This window comes from Dasypus novemcinctus, chromosome 10, assembly GCF_030445035.2.
Source record: "Dasypus novemcinctus isolate mDasNov1 chromosome 10, mDasNov1.1.hap2, whole genome shotgun sequence".
In the NCBI taxonomy this organism is placed as follows: domain Eukaryota; kingdom Metazoa; phylum Chordata; class Mammalia; order Cingulata; family Dasypodidae; genus Dasypus; species Dasypus novemcinctus.
This window is the reverse complement of record NC_080682.1, coordinates 1,550,507-1,576,516: the sequence shown is the minus strand read 5'-3', so window position 1 is coordinate 1,576,516 and position 26,010 is coordinate 1,550,507. Positions and strand designations below refer to the sequence as shown.

The window sequence follows — 26,010 nt, the reverse complement described above, 5'->3', positions numbered from 1 at the left end:
TTGGGTCAGCCTTCCTAAAAAGAGGGCTGAAATCTGATGGAGAAACAAGGCAATGCAAAGCCAATTTGCAAAGATGGAGAAAGGCATTTATTGCTTAGGTTTGCTTGGTTTTACTAACTCCTGACACTCAAGAAAATCTCTGTGATATCACCAGCTGAATACAAACTCAAGAAACAGATTTCAGGGAATAAATCCCAAGTTAAGATTTTAAAATATTAAAATGTATGCAACAAAAGATCACAAGACAAAGAAACAGGAAATAATGGCCCATGCAAAGGAAGAGAATAGAAATCCAGAAAACATCAGTGAATAAGACCAGGCTGTGGACCATGTTGGACGACGACTTTAAAGTAAATGACATTGAACATGCTCAAGGAGACGAAGGAAAACATAGAGAAAGAACTAAAGGAAATCACAAAAACAATGAATGAAAAATATGAGAGTACCAGTAAAGAGAGAGGAATTTTAGGAAGGAACCAAACAGAACAGCCAGCATTGACGACCACAATGACTGAAAAGAAAAAAATTCCCAAGAGGGTTTCCAGAGCAGACTGGAGCTGGCCAAAGAAAGAATCAGTGAAATAAAAAACAAGACAACTGGGGAAGCGGCTGTGGCTCAATCAGATGCGCTCCCGTCTACCCTATGGGAGGCCCTCGGTTCGTGACCCGGGCTTCCTTGTGCAGGCGGGCTCGCCCGCACACTTTGGAGCGCCGCTCAGCCTGCAAATGCTGTGGAGTACCGCCCCGCCTGCAGACGCCACAGAGAGCTGACTCAGGAAGGTAATGCAACAAAAAGAAGGGAGGCAAGCGAGAACACAGAAGAGCCCACAGCCTATGGACACAGAGAGCAGACAGCAAGCAAGCTGCAAGGGGAGGGGAAATGAAATAAGTAAATACAGACACAGAAGAACGTACACCGAGTGGACAGAGAGAGCAGACAGCACCCAAAAAGCTGCAGGGGCGGGGGGGGGGGGGGAGCAGCTATAAAAACAAAAAATGGAAAAAAAAAAAAACAAGACAATTGAAGCAAGTCAGACTGAGGACCAGAAAGGAAAAAGAATTATAAAAAAACAAAATAGCCTGAGATAATTGTGGGACAATATCAAGCATACCAATATATGCATTATGAGAGTCCCAGAAGGAGAAGAAGAGAGAAAGGGGTAGAAGGAATATTCAAAGAAATAGTGACAGAGAACTTCCCAAACTTAGCAAAAGATGTGAATATGCAGATACAAGGAACCCAGAGAACACCAAACAGGATAATCTGGAAGAAAATATGCCCTGTCACATACTGATTAAACTGTCCAGTGCAAAGGACAAGGGGAGAATGCAGTAAGTTTCAAGGGGAAAGCAACATGTTATATACAAGAGAGTCCCAATTAGCTTAAGAGCTCTTTGGGTTTTTTTCCAACAGAAACCATGGAGGCAAGAAGGCAGTGGGTTGAAATACTTAAAGTGCTGAAAGAAAACAGTCGTTAACCAAGAATTTCATATCTGGCAAGACTTTCTTTCAAAAGCAAGGGAGAGATAGAGCCATTCCCAGATAAAACAAAAGCTGGGGGAGAGCCTCACCCCTAGCCGTGCCCTTCAAGCCACGAGCGGTATCTGCTGATGGCACGTTCTCAAAAAGCGTGTGGGTCTCCTGTGTGTGTCACCCCAGAAGGGGACCCCCCACGCGTCTTCCCTGGATCGCTCCTTCTTTACTGCTGGCTTCTGCTGAGACGGTTCAGTGCACTTAGTCTCTTCAACAAAAGGTTGCCCAGCCTCAACCTCCACCTTCTCTACAGATCACACTTTCCCAACAGCGAAGCTCCTAATTTTAGCATTCTTTGTGATCCGGATAGGCTGAGAAGGTCCAAAACCACCACGTGCTGGTTCCTTTGTGTTGAACAGTTCTGTCCTCGATTATCTTTTTCATTCTGTGTTTCACAATAAAGAGCAAGAGGAAACCAGGCTTCACCTCAACACTCGGCTTGGAAATCCCCCTCCAGCACGTACAAGTGTTTCTTTCCACACAACTATAGGACCCAATTTGGCTACATTTCCTGCCACCACATAACAGGAATTGCCCGTACTCCCATTTCCAGTAGAACACTTCTTATTTCCTTCTGAGTCCTCAGCAGACTTTTAATGCCCATTCTTCTACCAACCATCTCTGCTAACGCGCACCTCAGAGCTTTCCCAGCCTCGACCCGTTCACCCAGCTAAAGCCGCGTCCACATTTGCAGGTCTTTGTTGCAGCAGCTCCCCACTTCCCAATACCAGGTCTGACTTTGTTTCCCGTGGCCGCTCTCAGGTTACCAAAAGCCTTGCTGGATAGAGTGAGAGAGACATCCTTTCACAGTTCTGGAGACAGACGTCCGAATCTGGTCTCACCGAGCTGAAGTCAAGGTGTCGGCAGGCTGCGCCCCTCAGGGGCTCCGGGGAGCTCCCACCCTCCCTCCTCCAGCTGCTGGTGCTGCGGGAGTTCCCCGGCTTCCGGCTGCAGCTCTCGGTGCGCAGCAGCTTCAGGGCTCCTCTGCCCGTCTCACCTCGTGTTCTCCTCCTCTGCCCGTCTCACCTCGTGTTCTCCTCCGTGCACGACCAAATCTCCCCCGGCTCCCTTCCCTAAGGACATGTGACTGCACTTAGGGCCCATCCAGACACCCAGGGCCACCTCCCATCTCAAGAGTCTTGATTCAGTAACGGCTGCAAAGGCCTTTTTGCCAATAAGGTCACATCGACAGTTCCCAGGGATTAAGGCCCAGTACCTACAGGATCGTTAACATGCGAAACCACAAAAAAACAAGAAAATGAACCCAGGGGTAGGAGTCCCAATAGGACAAACGCAGGAGAGCCTGGACAGGAACCGCCGTCCTCCTCCACGGGTCACGTGCGGTCAGCACAAAAGGCAGGGGACCACCTGCAAGGAACCTCCCGGAAATGCAGGCAACCTGGACCAGAAGCCTGGCACGAGAGAGGGAGGGGCCAAATTTAGAAACCTAAGGAAGTGGCCAGTGCCCCTGGCCAAAAGGAAATCAAGGAAGTGGGGGTGACAGGCCAGATCCCTTGAGGAACAAGGAAGTGGCCATGTGCCTAGCACACCTGACCCTGGGCGGGGCTATAAAGGCTCCCGGCACAGGAGGCCACACCTGAGCCTTCCCTCCCCACCTGCTCTCTCACCTGCTCCACCCTCGACCCACCAGAACCATGGGCTGCTCGGGCTGCTCCAGAGGCTGTGGGGGCTGTGGCTCCTGTGGGGGCTGTGGCTCCGGCTGCTGTGTGCCCGTTTGCTGCTGCAAGCCTGTGTGCCACTGTGTGCCAGCCTGCTCCTGCGCCAGCTGTGGCAAGGGGGGCTGTGGCTCCTGTGGGGGCTGCAAGGGGGGCTGCGGCTCCTGTGGGGGCTGCAAGGGGGGCTGCGGCTCCTGTGGGGGCTGCAAGGGGGGCTGCGGCTCCTGTGGGGGCTGCAAGGGGGGCTGTGGCTCCTGTGGGGGCTGCAAGGGGGGCTGTGGCTCCTGTAGCTGCTCCCAGTCCAGCTGCTGTGTGCCAGCCTGCTCTTGCACCAGCTGTGGCAAGGGGGGCTGTGGCTCCTGTCGGGGATGTAAGGGGGGCTGCAACTCCTGTGGGGGCTACAAAGGGGGGTGCAGCTCATGCGGGGGCTGCAAGGGGGTCTGTGGCTCCTGTGGGGGCTGCGGCTCCGGCTGCTGTGTGCCCGTTTGCTGCTGCAAGCCTGTGTGCTGCTGTGTGCCAGCCTGCTCCTGCGCCAGCTGTGGCAAGGGGGGCTGCGGCTCCTGTGGGGGTTGCCAGTCCAGTGGCCAGTCCAGCTGCTGCCAGCCCTGCGGGTCCCTGTCCAGCTGCTGTGCCCCCGGGTGCTGCCAGTGCAAGGTCTGATGTGACAGCCAGTCCTCGGCTGACTCCTTCCAGTTGCTACCTATGGAGACCCCTGCTGTCATCGTCTCCCTGAGAACGTCTTGCTCCCGCTGACCTCTCCTCTGTGTCCCTTCCCAGCGCAGGCAGCGCCCTTCACGCGAGTGTCCCAGCTCTCCGCTCTGACCCATGAGAAACCCTTACTCACCACGTGCGACCCAGCGCGGTCCCGCAAGGAGCTCTCTTCCTCCCAATGGTTTCCATATCTACCTGTTAAAAAGGCAGTCACTGTTTTTTCAATAAAAGCCTCCGCCTCTGCAAAACAGCCTCCTTTAAATGTGGTCCTTTCCCTGCATTCTCTCCACTGCCCACCACTGAATAAACAAGGCCACTGCAAGCCGATTCCCGGGCGATCCGCGCCAGCCTGGACGCGCCGTCTCCATTTACACCCAGATGCCCCATGGCTCCAGCACGAGTGCTCTCCACGGCACGGGGGGGGTCCCGAGGCGAAGCCTGGAGCCCTGGTGTGAAGTCAGGCGGGGGCCTAGTGTCCTGAGATCCCACCCGGGGAGCCCTCGGGCAGCAGCCTCCGCGCCTGGGCCCACCTGCCCTCTGTGTCGGCCAGGGTTCCCTGGGGAGACAGAAGCGACAGGAGACAACCTGAAAGCAGTGTGAGGTTTTACAGAATTGTCTTCCCCGCCATGGGGTTGTGCAAGTCCAAACCCCGGGGGCAGGCTGCCCGAGGGCCCCGGGAAGGGCCTGGCTGGGTGCCGGGGGCGCTGGCCGTCTGAAGTGGAGATGGGAACTCTACTTCACCCCAGCGGAGATGCCGAAATGCTTCCCCGCTCAGGCCTCCAGCTGAACGGACGGGACGTCCCTCGTGGCCGACGGCAGGCGCCTCGGTCGGTTGTGGGTGTCACCAGCCACAGACACAGCCAACTCACTGGCGAATAAAGTGCGCGAAATGGCCTCCCGGTACAGCGTGGCCCGCACTTGCTTGACCAGACGCCGGGCACCGCCGCCCGGCCCGCTGACCCTTCAGCCTAGCCGTCCGGCCTCCGGCCTCCCCCGGCGCCTTCCCCCGTCGCGGGGCCTGGAGGCGCCTCCCCGCCGAGCCGCGTGCCTGGGTGTCGGGTGGGCTCCCCGCCTCCCCTGCCTGTGGAGCCTGCTCGCCCCATGCCCGCACGCCCTCCTCTCAGCGCCCCAGCCCAGGGGCCCTGATCTCTAAGGCCTGGAACCCGCGCCCGCGCCCGCTGCGCCCCGACCTCTTCGGCTGCTTCTCCGTGTTGGCTCGACGTGTTGGTTCAGCTGGAACCTGGCTCTCCCTGGGGAGCAGGTTTCCTGGAAGCCCCTCCGACCAAGGCCACTTTCCACGGCCAAATTCACTCAGACCCGAGGTCTGAGGGGGCGGGTGTCTGCCTCGCTCCCTCCACGCGCAGCTCCTTAGCGGACAGGCCCATCCGCCACGTCGCCCCCTCCCTTGCGCCTCAGCCAGGCCCCGTTCCCTCAGGCACGAAGCGGGGCGTCTGGCTCACCGCCTCCTCCAGAAGGACGTCTGTCCTCCTTGGTGACTTCCCACAGTGGCGACCAGGCCGGTACCCCCGCACCCAGAGGACTCAACTCTGGGTCCCCCTCAGCTCCCGGGGTGTTTTCTCCATGCTCAGCCACGCGGGCCAGGCTCTTGCCGTTGTGTTAACTATTCAACTAATACGAAGGGACTAGATACGCCCGTAAAAGTTAAAGACTCCGATTCAGTCAGGACACACGTCCTAGGTTATAAAACGAATTCCCCAAACAAAATGTCCTAAAGGATTTAGGCAAGAAACACTACACACCTGTGAAGAAAAGAAAAGAAGAATGACAGTGACGATACCAGGGGAAAGAAAGGAATTAGGATCAAAGTGTTAAAAAGGAGAAAATGGAAATATGTAATGATAACAGCTACAACCCTAAAAGAAGTTGCAACTATCAGAAATCTTGATGTAACCTTCAGCAAAGAGGCCAAGTGCCTAAACAAGAACTCCTAGAAATTCACAGAGAACTTGATAAAAAAAAAAAAACCAGGAGATTTAAATATACTTTTTTCAGAATTTTATAAATAAAGGAAGCAAAATAGAGTGTATTTGAATAACATGATCAACTAGCTTTCTATAAAAATTTGTACCCTACAGAGACTCATCCAGGTACTTGGCTATAAATAAATTAATTCCAAAAGGTGGGTGCTGTACAAACCACATAATCCAGTCATTATCCAAAACATTAGAAATGAACAAGAAAATTATGAAGGAAACTTATCTACTTGGAAACTTAGAATTGTGTCCTAGACAAATAAATAACTAAAATTATGCTCAAAGGAAAATAATAGCCTTAGCTAAAAGAAATTAAAAATAAATGAAATAATTATTTAATGTAGAACATGAGGGAAAAAACAATATAAACTTTAAAAGTAGGAGTAATATATAGTAAAGGTAATGAATAGAAAGCAAACAAATAGCAAAGATAAATCTAAAACATGGTTCTTCAAAATATAAATAAAATTGATAAACTCTTCACAAACCTGATCAGAAACAAAAGAGAGTGTGTGTGTATGTATGCAAATGTATATTTCTGTACATGTAGATATTTACATATGTATATTTATATATATGTCCATATTTAAATTAAGAAAGAATAAACAGAAAACCAAATGATACATCAAAACATTACATAAACACATTTTATATTATTCATTGGTAGTTCATAGTTAAAACTAAAAGTAAACAAGGAATAGAAAGAAAGCACTTGAATATAGTAAAGACTGCTTTAAAAACCAACTTTTTACACACTGAATGATGAAATGCTTAAACCTACATGCATTAAAATCAGGAATAAGGCAAGATGCCTACCAACGTTAATCTCATTTTTATGTAATCTAGAAAATGCAACTGGGCAATTTAAATAATTTGTTTAAATACTGGAAAAGAAGAAACAGATTTTCCTCTTTTTGAATATCATTATATACCCTTATTATCCAGGAAATGCTGTATTAGTTTCTGTTGCTGCTGTAATAAATTACTGTAAACTTGGTCAGTTAAAACAACACGAATGTATTATCTGACACATCTGGATGTCAGGAGTCCAAGAGGGGCTCACTGGACTAAAATCAGGGTCTGCCCTGCGGGCTGCAGACCTTCATGGAGGCTCTAGGGGAGAAGCCATTTTCTTGCTTTTTCCAGCTTCCAGAGGCTTCCCTCATTCCTTGTCTCACTAAAGACATCACAGGAGAGAAAAACTACAGACCAACATCTCTCATGAACACAGATGCAAAAATCCTGAACAAAATATTAGCAAATAGAACCTAACAGTGTATGAAAAGAATTATATGGCTTGACCACGTGGGATTTATCCCAGATATGCAAAGCCAGCTTAACATTCAAAAGTAAATTTATGCAATCCATCCCATCAATAGGCTAAAGAAGAAAAACCATAGGATCATGTAAATAGATGCAGAAAAACATTCAACAAAACCCAACACAGATTTGTGATTTTTAAAACCTCTGAGCAAACTAGGAATAGAGGGAAACTTTCTTAAATTGATAGAGAACATATACCAAAACAAAACAACACAGCTAACATCATACTTAATGATGAGAAACTAGATGTTAAGGTCGGGAACAAGGTGAGGATAGCCCGTCTTATCAACCCTGTTCAACACTGTATTTGGAAGTCCTAGCTAACGCCATAAGAAAAGAAAAAGAAATGAAAGGTGTGGGGAGCCACCCGCTGTGAGGTCTGTTTACAGCCTCCAACAACATGGCAGATTTCACAACCCTGCCCCGCCATTTTCTTCTTCTCCTTTGTTCTCCCCTTCCAGCCACAACTCTGGTAAACACAGCAGCACGAAACTCTGCAGACCCGGCGCGAACTTTCAGCCAATCCCCTCCTTGGACGCCTGTCACCTGCGAGACGAGCCTATCACCTGTGGACACGTTCCCTTCCCTCAGTATATATTCCCATGTTCTACCCCCAATAAACGAGGCTTGATCAGAATCCTGTCTTGCCTCCATTCTTCGTGTCTCTTGTCCCCGTCTCTGTGTCGTTTGCTTTGTTTCTAGATCCCCGAGCTTGGTCAGACGGGAGACGTCCTGTTGTATTGGCCTGGCCCGCGGGTGGGTCCGGGTCAGAAAGGTACATAGACTGGGGTGTAGGACATGATTTTTCCATGTAGAAAATCCTAAAAAATCATCAACAACAAAACTCTCCTGGAACTAATAAGCAATTATAGCAAGTTTGCAGGATACAAAAATCCATTGCTTTCCTATATACCAGCAATAAGCAACTGGAATATGAAATGAAAAATACAACACCAGTTACATTAGCACCTCCAAAAATGAAATGCTTAGCTATAAAGCCAACAAAATATGTATAAGACTTAGATGAGGAAAATTATAAAACTCTAATGAAGAAAATCAACTATGTAAAGAAACAGAAAAATGTTCCAGTGGATAGGAAGACTCAATATTGTTAAATGTCAGTTCTTTCCAACTTTATCTATAAATTCAATGTAATCCAATCAAGATCCCAGACTGTTATTTTGTATATATTAACAAACTAATTCTAAAAATTATATGGAAAGACAAACAATCTAGAATAGTCAACACAATTTTGAAGAAGAACAAAGTTGGAAGACTGATACTACCTGAGCTCAAGACTTACGGTAAAGCTACACAAACCAAAACAGAGTGGTATTGGCAAAGAGTAGACAAATAGATCAATGCAACAGAATAGAGAGCCCAGAAAAGAGCCATGCAAACATGGTCAGCTGAACTTTGACAAAGGAGCAAAGGCATTTTTAACATATGATCCTGGAATAACCAGATATCCACATGCAAAAAAAAAACTAGACACAGACCTTACATTCATATGAATTAACTCAAAATGGATCATACACCTAGATGCAAAATTATAAAACTTCTAGAAGATAAAACGAAAAAAGTTTTCCTCTAGAAGAAAATCTACACGACCTTAGGTTTGGCAATAACTTTTTTTATTTCAACTTTTTTTTTAATTTTAGCAAAATTTTTATTCTTTTTTTAAAAAAGATATATAGATCACATAAAATGTTACATTAAAATATATAAGAGACAACCAGCAAGATGGTGGCGGAGTAAGGTGCTCCTAGAGTCAGCTCCTGCTACAAGGCAGTTAGCAAACACCCAGAGCTCTCTGGAGCTGCTGAAGCACCTGTCTGGGGGCTCCAGGAGACCAGAAGAGCATCCTGCGACATCCTTGAAGGAGTAGAAGGAGGAGACTGCCCATCTGCAGAAGACTCGTGAGTAGAGCACTCCACGCCCCGGAGGCCGGTGCCCATCCTCCACCAGAGGCACAAGCCACCTTGGGAGTTATTCCGTGGCTGGAATTTGTAACATATAGAGATTACTTTAGTTTTCACATAAAGGAAGAAAATATTAATTAATGTAACCCGGCAGCCTACTACCTCAGTCTCCTACTCCTGAGTTAAGCAAGAACAAAGGAAACAAGTTTAAGCCAGTCCAATAGCCAGTAAAAAAAGATGCCCAAGAAAGAGCTAAGTCAACACCAATTCAGCACTAAATTTCATTCCTTATTTGGCAAAGGGGAGCAGGTAAAAACTAAAAGGGGGGAAGTGATTAACCAAAAACTTTTGCACGGGAAAGTTAGACCTTCTCAGATAGGCTGTAACCTCTGAAGTATCCATTCTATGGAGAAACAGAGGAAGGGCTCGCGTGCTAGGCTTAGGGGTATAAATTGTGTCATTCTTCTTTGTTCGGGGCCCCAGCCATGTTTTCTGGTTGTGTGCCCCTTCTTGCAAAACTGAGAATAAATTCTTTTCCTCTCCACAATCAGGTGAGCCTTATTTTCTTCCAGAAGAAGATTTATTTCTTACAGCTTTGGGGGCTCACCCAGGATTCTGAAGCTTCAGAGAGTGGACCCCCAGGATGGATGACCGGGAGGCGCGCCCCACTGTTTAAGCGTCTTGGACTCCACTGGCGGGGGCCTCGCCTCTGGCAGCCAAGATGCCTGAGAACAGATGCTTAGATCTGCTGATTGTGGATGAATGAGAAAAAGGGAAGGGAAAATCTGCCTCTCGTTGACCAGGTGACTCCATGCATGGACCAAGGTAAGAACAAGGGCTATTAAGTATGACCTTGGTGGTCGGGAATTCTGATGAGTCTGAGGTTAATTGTGTGTACATGAGACGTGTGACATACTGCATGAAGTGAGTGCAGAGTCCCAATTTGCATTTCCCTTCTCCCGTGCGGGAAAGGGCCAGAGACGGACAAAGCAAAAGATTCAAGAGAAAGAGACCCAGACAAGATTCAAAAGGGAAATAGAAGCAGTCAGTCGACTGGGAAAAAGGGGAAGGGGGTATCTGTAGGATCCCCAGGAGACATTCCTCCAGATAGTCCACTAGGGAGGACGTTAAGGCATTGGACCCATAGTGATCGGACCACGGAAAAGACAAGCAAAAATGATTAAATGCTGCTGTTGTATCTGGACCAAGGAAAGTATTTACCACCTGAGTATTCTGGCCGAAATGCGGGGCAGATGGAGATTGGCTTTGTGCTGAGCTTGTACTGTGTGTTAATGGAAAAACACCCTTCTCCAGAGAAGAGCCTGACTGTGCCATGTGCTGGTTAAAGGGAAAGGGGGCCGCTCTCTATCCTATGAAAGCTAAAAATCTAGACCCGAGACTAAGCTTGCAGAAACTAAGGCTGCAGAAACAAAAGCTGCAGAAACTAAACCCTGGGACCCCCTGTCTGATCTCCCTCCTCCTTATCTCCCCCCTCCCCTCCCAGGAGAAAGGTCATTAGACTTGGAGGGCCCAAGAGAACCCATCATAAGCCCTGGGGAACCAGAGAATCAAGCGAGGCCAACAGCCCCACCGGTTACAACCCACCAACAGCTGAGGAAAGAATTGGAACAGTGTAAGAAAGATATACAAAATTTTCCATTCCCCAGAGCATCTGAGGAAAAGAGTGAAAGAACAAAACTCCACTGAGCCTTTGTATCCACTGAGAGAAGTACCAATGGGGCCAGGGGAGATTGGCTGTGTAAATGCCCCACGGACAAGTACTGAAGTAAGGAACTTCAAAAGGAGATGAAATCCCTAATGGAAGATCCAGTGGGGCTGGCTGAACTAGTAGATCAATTCCTAGGTCCTAGTTTATACACCTGGCCTGAACTTATGTCCATACTGAATATCCTCTTTATGGGAGAAGAAAGAGGAACGGTGTGGAGGGCAGCTGTGAAGGAGTGGGAAAGGCAGCATCCACCCAGACAGGGGGTGACGGCAGCAGAACAGAAGTTCCCAAGCACAGACCCTAATTGGGATAATAATGACCTGGGGGACAGAGCACAAATGAAAGATCTTAGAGGCCTCATCATACAGGGGAGCAAATTGGCTGTACCAAAATCTCAAAACTTGAGTAAGGCCTTTGAAGTTGCCCAGGAGAAGCTGAGACTCCCTCTCCTTACCTGCAATGATTGAGGGACCAAGTGAGGAAATATTCAGGGATGGACCCTCATGATCCTGTGGCTCAGGGAATGTTAAAAGTCAGCTATGTGAAAGGGTCTTGGCCTGACATGCAGAAGAAGATTCAGGAAATAGAAGGATGGATGGATAAGCCATTGGAAGAGTTATTGAGAGAGTCCCAGAAAGTATTTGTAAGGAGAGAGGAGGAAAAGCAGAAACAGAAAGCAAAGGCTATGAATTAGCACAGCCGATCAAATGGTGAGGAAAAGACTGGAGACTAGTCAGGGAGTGAACTGGCAGAGGAGAGATAAAGATGCAAAATGGGCTTATTTAGATAAGGGGACAAGGAGAATACTGGCTCTGCAGGGTCTATCACTGTGGGAAGCCTGGTCATTTCAAAAGCGAATGCCCAGCTTAAAGAGAGAGTCCGGTAATCCCCCTCATGAATTTTGAGGATTAGGGGGGTCTGAGGCTCCTCGCTTCTAAAGCCCACCAGGAGCCTTAGTAAATCTAAGGGTGGGCCCATATCAGGAGGAAATTACATTTCTAGTGGACACTGGCGCAGCCCGATCCTCTGTGACTCATCTCCCCAGAGGAACCAAATTCTCTGCAAGTTCCCTTACAGTCTCAGGGGTAAAAGGAGAAGGATTTGCGGTCCCCATTCTTTCTCCAACTAATATTTGTTGGGCAGACAATTGAATTGTAAGCCCTTTGTTGTACATCCCAGAAGCCGGGAGTAACTTGTTGGGAAGAGACTTAAGAGTATTCACCGGTCTGGATTTGGAAGTAAGGGATGGGCAGATAGAAGTAGTCTTAGCCATGCTCACTGAAGGAGATGAAAAAGATATCAGAGAGGAAATGTGGGTAAAAGAAGGGAATAGAGGGGGTTTGCAGTTACCCCCTATTAAAATCAAATTGAGAAAGGAAGGGGAAATTATTTGTCAAAGACAATATCCCGTTCCCCTTAAGGGGAGGCAGGGACTTCAGCCCATCATCCAAGGCCTCCTTCGGGATGGGCTCTTGGAGCCCTGCATGTCCCCCGTCAATTCTCCTGTCTTGCCCGTTCAGAAATTGGATGGTAGTTGGAGGCCGGTACAGGATCTAAGGGCCATTAATCAAATCATTCAGGTTCAGCACCCAGTAGTCCCAAATCCATACACTCTCCTTAGTAAGATCCCTGCCATCATAAATGGTTTAGTGTAATACATCTTAGGGATGCCTTTTGGGCCTGTCCCCTTGACCCAGAGAGTAGAGACTTGTTCGCCTTTGAGTGGGAGGCTCCCTCTACAGGAAGAAAACAGCAGTACAGGTGGGCAGTTTCACCCCAAGGCGTCACAGAATCCCCCAACCTCTTTGGGCAGGAACTGGAAAAAGTAATGGAGAAATCTGCAGTCCGATCTGAAATTTCCCTTTTATAATATGTAGATGACATGCTAATAGCAGGTGAAGAAAGGCAGATGGTGGCCCGAACTACAAAGAGCTTATTGAATTTCCTGGGGGATCAAGTGCTAAGAGTGTCAAAAGATAAGCTACAATTTGTAGAAAAGGAAGTCACATGCCTGGGTCATCTCATTAAGAGAAGGAAGAAGATAAATCCAGAAAGAATTCAGGCCATTACTGAATTACCTCTTTCCTGGACAAAAAGAGAACTAAGAAGATTTTTGGGATTGGTGGGATGTTGTAGATTATGGACAGATTCCTTTGCATCCCACACCAAAGGGTTATACCAAAAACTGTTGGAGGAGGAGCCTGACAGGCTAGAGTGGAAGGAGGAGGAAGTAAGAGCCTTAGAGGGGCTCAGGCAGGCATTGGTGCAAGCCCCTCTTCTAGCCCTCCCCTCCCTGGAGAAGCCTTTCCATCTGTTTGTGACAGTAGATAAGGGGACAGCCTTGGGAGTCCTAACCCAGATCTGGGGAGGCCAAAGCCGTGGCAGCAGCTGCTCTCTTAGTAGAAGAAAGCAGGACACTGACCTTTGGAGGGGCCTTAGTTGTTAGCACTCCTCAGCAGGGCAGGACTATTTTGTCTCAAAAAGCAGGAAGGTGGTTAATGGACTCCCGAATTCTGAAATATGAGGCGATTCTAATGGAAAAAGATGATTTAATACTGACAACTGATCATAGTCTGAACCCAGCTTCTTTCCTTTGGAAAGGTCCCAACCAGGTAGAAACTCCTGAAAATGATTGTTTAGACTTAATTGAATACCAGACCCGAGTCCAGCCTGAACTAGGGGATCTTCCCGTACATTTGGGGGAAAATTGTTCATAGATGGGTCTTCTAGGGTCCTGGAAGGAACAAGGCACAATGGCTATGCTGTTGCTGATGGACTAACTTGTGAGGTGAAAGAAGCTGGCCAACAGCCCAGTGACTGGTCAGCTCAGACTTGTGGGCTGTATGCATTAAATCAAGCTCTTAAATTGTAAGAGGGAAAAGATGGTACAGTCTCCACAGATTCTAAATATGCCTTTGGCGTGGTCCACATCTTTGGAAAAATTTGGGAGAAAAGGGGATTGATCAGTAGCAGAGGGAAGGAATTAGTCCATGTGGAACTGGTAAAACAAGTGTTAGCCAGTCTGCTCTTACCAAGGGATAACTGTGGTACACATAAATGGGCATCAGAAGTGTCACACTTTTGAAGCAAAAGGCAACAGATTGGTGGATGAAAAGGCCAAAGAGGCTTCCCTCTGTTCCCCTCTGGAACTGATGGTCCTGATACCCTCCATCCCCAAAGAAATTGGAATCCCTGTATTCTCTGAAAAGGAAGTAAAAGAACTAGAACAACTGGGGGCAACCTTAGACAGCCAAGGGAAGTGGCTCCTCCCAGATGGCGGCAGATGTTGAATAAGCAAATAATGAGGGAAGTACTAGTGGTTTTGCACCAAGGGAGTCATGTGGGAGCACAGGCCATGTGTGACCTGGTCCTCAGGCATTTTGGGTGTGTGGCCTTTATACTATAGCCAAACAAATAAGTGAACAGTGCATAATCTGTCAGAAAGTTAATAAGAAAGTTTCAAGAAAGCAAGTGCCAGGGGGAGGGAGCCGGGCCTCAGGCCATTCCAGAGCATCCAGGTTGATTGTACTGAAATGACCCTGTAGGTTGACTAAAGCATGTTCTGGTTATTGTTTTGTTTTGTTTTTTTTATGGTTTAAACAATTTTTATTAAATGAATACATCTCTACAAAAAATCCAGATAAAAGAATTATATATTTTCACCACTCTAGAATCCTTCCTACTCTAACTTATTAATTCCTTCCAAAGGTAATTACTATTCTGAGTTTTATCACTATAGATTAGTTTTGCCTATTTGTGTTCTTTATATAAATGCACTCATTTAGTTTATGCTCTTTTTGCTTAGCTTTCATTTCTCAATATTATTATTTTAGAGAGATTAATTCATGCTATGTGTAGAAGTACTTAACTCATTTTCATTGCTGCACAGTATTCCATTATATGAATAAGCCATAATTTTTTTTATTCATTAGTTCATCAACTCAGCAAATGTTTATTTTTTAATTCATTTTTTAAATATTACATTAAAAAAATATGAGGCCCCAATATACCCTCCACCCCCCTCACCCCACTCCTGCCCCCATAGCAACAATCTCCTCCATCATCGTGAGACATTCATTGCACTTGGTGAATACATCTCTGAGCACCGCTGCACCTCATGGTCAGTGGTCCACACCATAGCCCTCACTCTCCCACGTTCCATCCAGTGGGCCACGGGAGGACATACAATGTCTGGTAACTGTCCCTGCAACTGTTCTGGTTATTGTGGATCACCTGACAGGGTGGGGAGAAGCATACCCTCTTGCTTCAGCTACAGCATCAGGGACTTCAAAAATTATCTTGAACAAATCATTCCCCAATACGGGTTAGTGGAAAATATAGATTCAGATAATGGTAGTCACTTCACATTCAGAGTGTTGCAAAATATTATGCGGTCTAGGTGTGACATGGAACTCCCATACACCCTGGCACCCACCATCCTCAGGGAAAGTGGAAGGAATGAACCAAACCTTAAAAAAACATCTCTCTAACTTGGTCTTAGAAACCAAATTACCATGGGTTAAATGTTTACCTACAGTTCTGTTAAGGATCCGAACTGCCCCTAGGAGGGAACTGGGAATTTCTCCTTATGAAATGCTTTTTGGCCTGCCCTTCCCTGGGAAGCCCGGAGAACTCCCCTCCTTTGAGTCAAAGGATCTCTTTCTTCAAAATTATATACTGGCGGTGGACTTGGCCCAGTGGCTAGGGTGTCCGTCTGCCACATGGGAGGTCCACGGTTCAAACTCCGGGCCTCCTTGACCCGCGTGGAGCTGGCCCATGCGCAGTGCTGATGCGCGCAAGGAGTGCCCTGACACGCAGGGGTGTCCCCCGCCTAGGGGAGCCCCATGCGCAAGGAGTGCGCCCCATGAGGAGAGTCGCCCAGCGTGAAAGAAAGGGCAGCCTGCCCAGGAATGGTGCTGCACACATGGAGAGATGACACAGCAAGATGATGCAACAAAAAGAGACACAGATTCCCGTGCCGCTGACAACAACAGAAACAGACAAAGAAACAAGACGCAGTAAATAGACACAGAGAACAGACAACGGGGGGGGGGGGAGGAGGGGAGAGAAATAAATAAATAAACAAATAAATCTTTTTTAAAAAAATTATATACTGGCCCTGTCTTCTCCTTTGTCATCCCTCAGACATCGGGGTTTGCTGGCTCAGACTCCGACTCTTGAATTTGCAGTCCACCAACACCAACCCAGCAGCTGGGTCCTAATCAAGTCGTGGAAAGAGTCCAAACTCCAACCGACTTGGGAAGGACCTTATCAAGTCTTACTGACAACTGACACAGCAGTCCAAATGGCAGAAAAAGGCTGGACTCATTACCCTCGAGTAAAGGACCAGCACCTGAACCGGACGATAAGTGCCCAACAACTTCATCTGAGTCTTGGAAAATAATTTCAGCCCCAGATCCCTTGAAGATTACACTAAAAAAACAATAACTGGGGGGGGGGAGGGGACAGGGAAGGGGGTTGAGTTGTATATTGTCCTTGTCAACAATGGCCCTAGTCCTATCAGAATACCAAAGGAGAAATTCAGACCTTAAGTTACAGGTGAAAATAATCTTACTAGCCACGATGTTTCAAATCTGAGAAACGACTAGCCCCATCAAATTAGTTATAAATGTGACTGAAGGTCTGGAGTCCCAGATGGTGCAGTTTGACGCCTGCCAAGTAATAGACTGTGGGAACTTAGAGCACCAGCGATGGCTGAGTGGGGAAAATAAATCCCTATGCCCAGAGCCAGGGGGGAATGGTTACAGTCGAGCCCCTCCTTGCCCCTCCTGGGATGATGTATGGTGGACTACCCAGGATAAGGGATGGACTGTGAATATGGATGGGTCTCACCAAGTTCAAGCCATTAAAGGGTAAGATAACCTTTTATAAAGGTAACACCCCACCAGACTGCAAAAGTCTTCCGTGCAATCCAGCAGTAGTAACTATTAAGAAAGCAGGCAAATTAGAAACTGGGAGCAGCAGCAGGGACCAAGTGGTCGATGGAGTCTATGGAACGGGAGCAAACGTTACAGGTAAAGACCCTCTGGGGAGGCTCCGTATCCGAGTCCTTCCTTCCCTGTAGATATGACATCGACAACGCCCTCTCCAGCCAACCCTTCAGAAACACCACAGGAAAACCCACCAAAGGCCAGTTCCCCAATTCAAAATGATCCCAAAGCAGTTAGGATACTTAAGGCAGAAGCTTTAAAGCAGACCATAGAAATAGAGACAGGATATGGGGACACAAATGCCTGGGTAGAATGGATCAAATATACAGTCCAGAGTCTAAACGAAAGCAACTGTTACACTTGTGCAACAGGCTGACCCACAGCTCATGTTGTACCCTTTCCACTTGGTATGGAAAAGCATGAAAAGGAGTTTAAGTGCATGATACTCCTCTTTCAAAATGCTACTCCTGGTGAAAATTGTAGTACATTGTCCTCTCTTCCCACTGGTCAAAAACAGAACCATCAAGGCCATACCTGCCTCCCGTCTGGGCCCAGGGAATCACCCTGCTTGTCTCTCTAGACAGGGGAAAGGATTCCAGGACCTTGGAACCATGGCCTCGTGTACACAAGTGTGGAATGTAACAGTGATCGACTGACAATTTCTCCAGTTTGGTCAGACCTCGCGCAGACCTGTGGTGGTCCTGTGGGAAGGGTGTTCTCCAACCAATACTGCCTGAGAGGTGGGGTGGGACCTGTGCTCTGGTCCAACTGGCTATCCCATTCACCTTGGCATTTGAAAAAGAAGCAAAAATAACATCCCAGGGAGGGAGAGAGAAGAAAGGTCTACTTGGTTCTTTTGATGAGTGAATCTATCTAGACTATATAGGAGCTCCCTGAGGAGTCCCAGATGGATTTAAGGCTAGAAATCAGGTAGCAGCTGGGTTTGAGTCATTCTTACTGGTGGGTCACCATTAATAAAAATGTAGACTAGATTAATTACATTTATTATAATCAACAGAGATTTGTTAATTACACCAGGAATGCAGTTAAGGGAATTGCAGGACAATTAGATGCTACTGGCAGAATGGCATGGAAAATAGAACGGCCTTAGCTATGATGCTAGCTGAGAAAGGGGGGTCTGTGTCATGACTGGAGGTGGTTGCTGTACATCATCCCCATAACACTGCCCCTGACGGAACTCTCACTAAAGCTTCACAAGGCCTAACAGCCCCACCTGAGGAATTAGCAGAGAATTCTGGCATTAGCAACTCACTCACAGGATGGCTTGAAAATTGGTTTGGAAAATGGGAAGGGGTTGCACTGTCCATCTTAACTTCCCTCATTATCTCAGCTGGGGTGCTCACCACAGTCGGATGCTGGATCATTCCATGTGCCCGAGGGCTAGTTCAAAGACTTGGTGAAAACACCCTAACCAAACAAATGCCCATACAGTGTAGGCAAAATAATCTGTACCCCCTTAAAGAAGGAGATTCTTATGATGAAGAGTGTGAGACAGCACTTAGAAAATTTAAAGAACGGAAATTTGAAAACTAAAAAGAGTTTTTAAAAAAAGCGTGATTGATAAGAAACAGAGATTAGTTTAGTTTTCACATAAAGGAAGAAAATATTGATTAATGTAACCTGGCAGCCTACTGCCTCAGTCTCCCACTCCTGGGTTAAGCAGGAACAAAGGAAACCAGCTTAAGCCAGTCCCATGGCCAGTAAAAAAGATGCCCAAGAAAGAGCTAAGTTAATACCAATTCAGCACTAAATTCCATTCCTTATTTGGCAAAAGGGAGCAAGTTAAAAAACCTAAAATGGTTGGAATGTGATAGGGGAAGCGGTTAATCATGAACTTTTGCACAGGAAAGTTAGATTTCTCAGATAGACTGTAACCTCTGAAGTATCCAGTCTATGGAGAAACAGAGGAAGGGCTCACGTGCTAGGCTATGGGGTATAAATTGTGTCATTTTGTTGTTTGGGGCACCAGCCACGTTTTCTAGTTGTGCGCCCATTCTTGCAAGATTGAGAATAAATTCTTTTCTTCTCCACAATCGGGTGAGCCTTATTTTATTCCAGAAGATTTCTTTCTTACAAAATTGAAAGCTTCACTTCCCAAAAACAGGGGAGGAAGAGACAGTTGGGCACCAACTTCAGCTCCTGATGAGTGAACTTGACCGGCTAAAGCATAATCCTGAGAGCAGCTGTCCAAGTCAGAAAGAGGCCTGTGCAGCATCTTAACTCCGCGCCTGGCACAGGGCAGCGGGGCAGACAGAGAATCCCAGTGCTGGGGGACAAGCTTCTTTCCTCCAGGTCTAGCCTAGGCCCCAGTGCCACCTCCGGCAGGGAGGAAGCTGGGGGGACCTATGCCAGCCTCTCCAGGAAAATACAGGCCACCCTGCAGAGACTGATGATCGCCCTACTCTGGCGGCACACGCCGCCTCAGGAGCTGTTCTGTGGCTGGAATTGGAAGCTCCATTTCCCAGAAACAGGCAAGGAGGAGACGGTTGGCTGCCGATTTCGGCTACTGATTGGTGGGCTCAGATGACTAAGGTATAACCCTGGGAACAGCTGGGGTGTGAATCTGCCCTTGTGGGAAAGAGGCCAGTGGATGCCATTCTGACTCCGCCCCCAACTTGAGCGGAATCCAGGAAGAAAATCACAGTGATGGGAGGAACCAGCTTCTTTCACCCTGATCAGCTGCAGCCCTGGCCGAGGTGTCAGCCCCGCCTCTGGCAGGGAGGAGGCTGGCGGCCCTAAACCAGCCTGTGCAGGGAACTACAGGTACCTTTGGCTGGCGCAGACTGAAAATCGGAATTCTACTAGGTTAACTGTGGTCATCTTGGACCCGCACTGCATAGATGGCTGCCCACACCTGCAGCTCCATCCCCTCCCCAGGCAGGGGAGAAAGGGACGTGAAGCTTCATCAGTCCCTCTGGGCAACTACAGGCTAGTCCTGCACGGCTTGGATTATGCCACACAGCTGTGGCTCTGTCCTGCCTCTGTCAAAGCAGAAGCTTCACTGGTCCCTGGGGCAATGAGCAGCTTGAGCCTCCACAGCTTACAGCACCTTGGCTCCTACTGCACAAGCAGCAAGGGAGAAAGGGCAGGAAGCCCTAAGCTAAGGAGGAAGACCTGCACCCAGAATAACTACTCTAGTAAATCAGATGCCAAGACACCAGGAAAAAACTACAATCCACACCAAGAAACAGGAAGCTACGGCCCAGTTAAAGGAACAAGATAAGCCTCCAGATGACATAAAGGAGCTGAGACAACTAATCACAGATGTTCAAACAAATCTCCTTAATAACTTCCATGAGATGGTTAAAGAGATTAAGGATATTAAGAAGAGCTTGGATGCATACAAAGACGAATTTAAAGCATGCATAGAAAAATAGCAGATCTTATGGGAATGAAAGGTGCAATAAATGAAATTTTACAAACATTGGAATCATATAACAGATTTGAGGAGACAGAAGAAAGGATTGGTGAGCTTGAAGAAATGGCCTCTGAAAGTGAACATACAAAAGCAGAGATGAAAAGAATGGAAAAAATCAAACAAGGTCTCAGGGAACTAAATGACGGAGTCCCAGAAGGAGAAGAGAAGGGAAAAGGGGAAGAAGGTGGGTTATGGCAGAAAATTTCCCAGCCCTAGCAAAGGACATAGATATTCATGTCCAAGAATCACAATGTACTCCCATCTGAAAAATCTGAATAGACCAACTCCAAGACACATACTAATCAGAACATCAAATGCCAAAGACAAAGAGAATTCTGAGAACATCAAGAGAAAAGCAATGCATAACATACAAGGGACCCCCAATAAGATTAAGTGCTGATTTCCCACCAGAAGCCATGAAGGCAAGAAGACAGTGGTCTGACATATTTAAGATACTACAAGAGAAAAACTTCCAGCCAAGAATTTTATGTCCAGCAAGACTTTCAAATATGAGGGCAAGATTAGAATATTCACAGATAAACAAAAACTGAGAGAATTTCTAAGCAAGAGACCAGATTTTCAGGAAATACTAAAGGGTGTGCTAGAGCCTGAAAAGAAAAGACAGTAGAGAGAGGCCTGGAAAAGAGTCTAGAAATGAAGATTATATCAAGAAAAGTTACTAAAAATGTCAAAAGAGTGGGAAAATAAAATATGACAAATAAAATTCAAATAGTCAAAAATAAACTTAACCAATGATGTAAAGCACTTGGATTCAGAAAACTGCCATTCAGTGTTAACAGAAATCAAGAAAGGCCTAAGTAACTAACTTGAGGAACATTCCATGCTCATGGATTGGAAGACTAAATATCATTAAAATGTCAATTCTACTCAAATTGATATACAGATTCAATGCAATCCTGATAAAAAAATTCCACCAGCATTAAAAAAAATTGGAAATACAATCATCAAATTTATTTCCAAGGGTAAGGGGTTCTGAATAGCCAGAAATATTATAAAAAGGAAAAGTGAACCCTCCTCTCCAGACTTTAAATCATATTACCTAGTGATCGTGGTAAAAGCAGCATGGTGCTGGCACAAAGACAGACACATAGACCAGTGGAAACAAACTGATGGCTCAGAAGCAGACCCTCACAGGTATGAGGGATTCTTGACCAGCCTGTCAAACCCACACGGCTCGGGCAGAACCGTCCATTCAGCAAATGGTGCTGAAAGAATCGGATACCCATAGCTGAAAGAAGGAAAGAGGACCCCTATCTCACACCTTATCCAAAAATTAACTCAAAATGGATCAAAAACCTAAAAAACAAAGAACCATAAAATTCTAGAAGAAATTGTAGGAAAATCAGATGATATTCTCTTATCTGTAGCAAATGCTCCACCACAGTATGGTGTGCTGACGGAGGGGTGTTGCTTGGGAATTCTGCACGTGTGCATGATTGTTTCACAAGTTACAATTTCTGTCATAAAAAACATATTTAAAAAATAATAATAGGGTGGGTTGGGGGAAAAATACACCAAATGTAAGATAAGGACCATGATTATTATTAAGATTTTGACAATATTCTCTCATAATTTGTAACAAACGTCTCATGACAATGCAAGGTGTTGGTGGAAGGTTGATGTATGGGACTCCTGTATGATGCTATGCATGTGTGCTTTGTAAATTCACAACTTTTACTATATACTTAATTGTTTATGTATGTTCACATATAAATGATATAAAGATAATAATAATAGGGTTGGTTGGGGTAAAATACTTTGTTTAGTAGTAATATTTTGACAACGCTCTTTAATCATTAGTTAAAAAGGTTTAACAACCTTTCAAGTTTTTGGTGGTAGGGTGAGTTATGAGAGTCCTGTCTGATGTTTTATGTTTGTTTTGTAAGTTCACAGCTATTATTATACTTGTTTATGTATGTTTATGTGTGAGTGATATACTTCAATAAATTAATTTTAAAATATAGGAGGAAAAATATGTAAGTTCCCATATACCCCACTCCCCACCCCCTTACACTCCTCCCACATCAACAACCTCTTTCATCATTGTGGCATATTCATTGCATTTGGTGAATACATCTTGGAGCGAGCACTGCTGCACTGCATGGATTATAGTTTACATTGTAATTTACCCTCTCCCCCAGTCCATTCAGTGGGTTATGGCAGGATATATAATGTCCTGCATCTGTCCCTGCAATGTCATTCAGGACAACACAAAGTCCCCAAAATGCCCCCATATCACACCTCTTCTTCCTCACCTGCCCTCAGCAACTCCCGTGGCCACTGTCTCCACATCACTGATACAATTTCTTCCATTGCTAGAGCCACAATAATTCTATAGTAGAATATCAGTAAATCCACTCTAATCCATATTTTATTCCTCCATCCTGTGGACCCTGGGGTGGCGATGCCCACTCCACCTCTAGATCAAGAGGGGGCTTAGATCCCACGTGGCTGATGGATGCGATTCTTCTGTTTGCTGTCGTAGGCGCTCTCGGTTCCCTGGTGTGGGGGTTGACCATCCTCACCATTGAAAGGGCAAGCCAACTGGCAGAATGGGAGTAAATATTTCCAAAACAGATATCTGTTAAAAGATTTGCATCCAAAATAGACAAGAACTCTTAAAACTCAACAATAAGAAAATAATCAACCCAATTAAAAATAAAGGAGTGGATGTGGTTCAAATAGTCGAGTGCCTGCTTCCCACATGGGAAGTTCTGGGTTCAGTTCCCAGTGTCTCCAAAAAAAACAAACAACAAGCAAAACAAATGAAAAAACCAACTCATGGGAGCCAAAGTGGCTCACATACAAGGTCCCAGGTTTGCTTCCCGGTCCTGGTATCTGAAAAAAAAAAGCTAAGGGGAGCAGACGTAGCTCAGTGGTTGAGCACCTGCTTCTCCTGTACGAGGTCCCAGGTTCAATCCCCAGTACCTCCTGAAAACAAATAAACAAAAAACCAAACTCTCATTGGCAGTACCTCAAAAAAAAAAAAAAAAAAGACAAAGATCTGAACAGACACCTCACCAACAAACATGTACAACAGCAAATAAGCATTTGAAAAGAAGCTCAACATCATATGTCACAAGGAAACTGCAAATTAAAACAGATGTGCTGAGATACCACAGCACACCTGTCAGAACAGCTAAAGTCCAAAACACTGACCACCTCCAGTGCTGACACAGATGCAGAGCAAGGGAACTTGCTTTCACTGCTGGTCAGAATGCAAAATGTTCAGCCGCTCTGGAAGACAGTCTGATAGTTTCTTACAAAGATAACCATAATCTTTCCATCTGATCTGGTAATTGTGCCTTTAGGTACTCACTCAGGTGAGCTGAAAATGTACTACACAGAAAACTTAGACACGAATGCTTATAGGAAACACTGTTATTCAATATTGTGCTAGAGGTTCTAGCGAGAGCAATTAGGCTAGATAAAGAAATACAAGGCACCCAAATAGAAAAAAGTAAAACTTCCACTATTTGATGATGGCATGATCCTATATTCAAAAAATCCTGAAAAATCTAGAGCAAAGCTACTAGAATTAATTGATGAGTTCAGTGAAGTAGTGGGATACAAGGTTAATAAACAAAAATCAATTGCGTTTCTATACACTATTGACGTGCTATCTGAGGAGGAAATCAGAAAAATAATTTCATTTATAATAGCAACTAAAACAATCAAATATTTAGGAATAAACTTAACCAAGGACATAAAGGACCTGTATTCAGTAAATGACAAAACACTGCTGAAAGAAACGGAAGAAGACTTAAATAAATGGAAGGACTTTCTATGTTCATGGATTGGAAGACTAAATATTGTTAAAATGTCATTTCTACCCAACCTGATTTATAGAGTCAACACAATCCCAATAAAAATCTCAACAGCCTTTTTTACAGAAATTAAAAAGCCAATAATCAAATTTATATAGAGAGGCAAGGTACCCTGAATAACCAAAAATGTCTTTAAAAAGAAGAACAAAGTTGAAGGACTCTCACTTCCTGACTCTGAAGTGTATTACTTAGCTACAGAGGAAAAAAAAAAAAAACAGCATAGCACTGGTATTAGGATAGACAGACTGACCAATGGACCAAATCAAGAACTCAGAAAATGACCCTTACATGTAGAGTCAAGTGGTTTTTGACAGGCTGTGAAGCCCACCCAGCTGGACCAAAACAGTCTATTCAACAAACGATGCTGGAAGAACTGGAGAGCCATGTCCAAAAAGAAAAAGAAAAGAAAGAAGACCCCTATCTCATACCTTATACAAAAATTAACTCAAAATGGATCAAGGACCTAAATATAAAAACCACCACCACAAAACTCTTAGAAGAAAATGTAGGAAAACACCTTCAAGATCTTGTGGTAGGCAGTAGTTTCTTAAACTTTACACCCAAAGCAGAAGCAATAAAAAATAAAATAAATAGGACCTTTTCAAAATTCAACACTTTTGCACCTCAAAGGACTTTGTTAAAAGGGTGACAGGGCAGCTGACTCCATGGGAGAAACTATTTGGCAATCACATATCTGATAACGGTTTAATATCCCTGATATAGAAGGAGATCACACAACTTAATAAAAAGACAAACTATCCAATTAAAAACTGGGCAGAAGCCTTGAAAAGACAACTGCCTAAAGAAGGTATACAAATGGTGAAGAAACACCTGAAAAAAATGTTCAAAATCACTAGAGATTAGGGAAATGCAAATCAAAACTACAATGAGATATCATTTCACACCTATTAGACTGGCCAAAATTAAAAAGTCAGAAAACTGTATATGCTGGAGAGGATGTGGAGAGATAGGAATGCTGATTTACATCGGTGGGAATGCAGAATGGTCCAGCCACTGTGCAGGACTGTTTGGCAGTTCCTAAAGAAGTTGAATATAGATCTGCCACATGACCCTGCAATACCACTGCTGGGTGTATACCCAGAAGAACTGAGAGCAGAGACACGAATAGACATCTGCACACCGATGTTCATAGCAGCATTATTCACGATTGCCAAAAGTTGGAAACAACCCAGGTGTCCATCAGCTGATGAATGGATAAACGAATTGTGGTGTACACACACGATGGAATATGCAGTAGAAAGAAGAAATGAAGTTGTGAAACATGGAAACATGGATGAACCTGGAGGACATTCTGCTGAGTGAAGCAAGCCAGACGCAAAAGGACAAAATACTGAATGATTGCCCTATTATGAACCAAATATATTATGTGGAATGTTAATATGGATAAAATTGAATAGGTAAGATGATTTTTCTTTGAAGCTGAATAATGTAGGTTAATACTACAAAATGGTAATATCAGACAAAAAAAAACCATACTAAGTGAAGGAAACCAGACACAGAGTACTACATGTAGTACAATTCCACTTATATAAAATGTAAATGTAAATCAACTTATAAAGATGAAATTAGATTAGTGGTTATGTAGGGCTGAAGAAGGAATGCTAAAGGGTGTGGGGTTTTTCTTTTTGGAGTAATGAAATTGTTCTAGAATTTTTGAGATGATGAATGTACAACGTGATTGTAATAAAAGCCATTATTAGACGCTTTGCATAGATCAGATGCTATGTGAATATGTCTCAATAACACTGCTTAATAAATAATTGTGCAGTAATAGCCAGAAATAACAGTTATGTACAGCAGGGAAAACAGAGACAGGTTGAGAGGTGAGGAATTTTCTTGTTCGACTGCTTTTTGTTTATTAT

At 45.2% G+C, this 26,010-nt stretch overlaps 1 pseudogene; it reads left to right on the top strand.

Annotated features, from left to right (window-relative positions):
* Positions 1–4,810: 4,810 nt before the first annotated feature.
* The window catches only part of LOC101444777 (N-alpha-acetyltransferase 50 pseudogene), a 46,059-nt pseudogene continuing 24,859 nt past the window's right edge, over positions 4,811–26,010 (top strand).